Genomic DNA, 1,990 nt, shown 5'->3' with positions numbered 1-1,990 from the left:
AGTCAGACAACAGACCGACAACAGATAGGTAACAGTCAGACAACAGATAGGTAACAGTCAGACAACAGACAGACAACAGATAGGTAACAGTCAGACAACAGACCGACAACAGATAGGTAACAGTCAGACAACAGACCGACAACAGATAGGTAACAGTCAGACAACAGACAGACAACAGACAGACACAGTCAGACAACAGACAGACAACAGATAGGTAACAGTCAGACAACAGACAGACAACAGATAGGTAACAGTCAGACAACAGATAGGTAACAGTCAGACAACAGACAGCCAGACAACAGTCAGACAACAGACAGACAACAGATAGGTAACAGTCAGACAACAGACAGCCAGACACAGTCAGATAACAGACAGACAACAGATAGGTAACAGTCAGACAACAGACAGCCAGACAACAGTCAGACAACAGACAGACAACAGATAGGTAACAGTCAGACAACAGACAGACAACAGATAGGTAACAGACAGACAACAGATAGGTAACCAGACAACAGACAGACAACAGATAGGTAACAGTCAGACAACAGATAGGTAACAGTCAGACAACAGACACAAACAGACACAGTCAGACAACAGACAGCCATACAACAGTCAGACAACAGACAGTCAGACAACAGATAGGTAACAGTCCTCTCTCCTCTCTCTCTCCTCTGTCCCTTCTCTCCTCTGTCCTCTCTCTCCTCTCTGTCCTCTCTCTCCCCTCTGTCCTCCTCTCTCTCTCCTCTGTCCTTTCTCTCTCCTCTGTCCTGTCTCTCTCCTGTCCTCTCTCTCTCCTCTGTCCTCTCTCTGTCCTCTGTCTCTCTGTCCTCTGTCCTCTCTCTCCTGTCCTCTCTCTGTCCTCTGTCCCTTCTCTCCTGTCCTCTCTCTCCTCTGTCCTCTCTCTCCTCTGTCCTTTCTCTCTCCTTTCTCTCTCCTCTGTCCTCTCTCTCCTCTGTCCTCTCTCTTGTCCTCTGTCCTTTCTCTCTCCTCTGTCCTCTCTCTCCTTTCTCTCTCCTCTGTCTTCTCTCTCTCCTCTGTCCTTTCCCTGTCCTTTCTCTCTCCTCTGTCCTCTCTCTCCTCTCTCTCTCCTCTGTCCTCTCTCTCCTCACAATCACAAAGGAATCTCTTAACCTTTCACCTAAGAAGGCCTTAAACTCAGATGGCTGACTGTGCTGATAATACACTGATCAATTTACTTCATTAAGTGCTGAGGTCCATTTAAGGTACAAATTAAAGGGTACCAGTAATGTTACTATTCTAAGTTTTGTTTTACCCTTGTAAATCTCCTTAAAAAAATCAGATAACACACCACCACAATAGTAAATTATAATCCATGACTTTATTTAATAATCAACCCAAAACTTTATCTGAAAAATAAGGTCCTTTTAAGGTATAAAGAGGTATATGAACATTTAAAGGTGTTCTCACCCGTTAAAAATCCCTTAATATCCAAACCTGGTGAAGCTGTTGAATCTCTGAAGTCAATTAAAGCTCATTAACTAAACAGAATCCTTCATCTCAAAAACAATAAACTCATCATTCACATTCATCTGGAAAATTAAGGGGAAACTCATGAAGCCGTTAACATCTACTAACATCTCAAATTAAGGAATTTTTGAGGGCTTCAGATTTTCAAAGTAAAGGACAAAAGAAGGATCTCTGACTGATTCTGATTCAGATGTTTGTGTGTTGGGAAATTAAGGGTTAATTAATAGTTAATTAAGAGATTGTCGGAGGCTGCTTTAAATGATCAACAGGACTGAAACGGTCTGATTGGTCAACCTAACGACCCTCACACAGACCCCACCCCGTCAGGTCAGTGAGGGTAATCAGCTTGTACAGGATTTGGGGGGGGGGGGCTGCTTCTGGTTTATTCTGAATAATCCACTTCCTGATCACGGACTGTCAGTAAGACACCACCAGAGACAGATACGGAACTAGAGACAGAATCAGAGACAGAGACAGAACTAAAGACAGAAACAGAATGAGA

This window comes from Seriola lalandi, unplaced genomic scaffold (genome assembly GCF_002814215.2).
Source record: "Seriola lalandi dorsalis isolate HSWRI2012SDOR001 ecotype SW California unplaced genomic scaffold, Sedor1 jcf7180002054380, whole genome shotgun sequence".
Taxonomy (NCBI): Eukaryota; Metazoa; Chordata; class Actinopteri; order Carangiformes; family Carangidae; genus Seriola; species Seriola lalandi.
The sequence above is the reverse complement of the archived record's forward strand: the minus strand, read 5'-3'. Positions refer to the sequence as shown.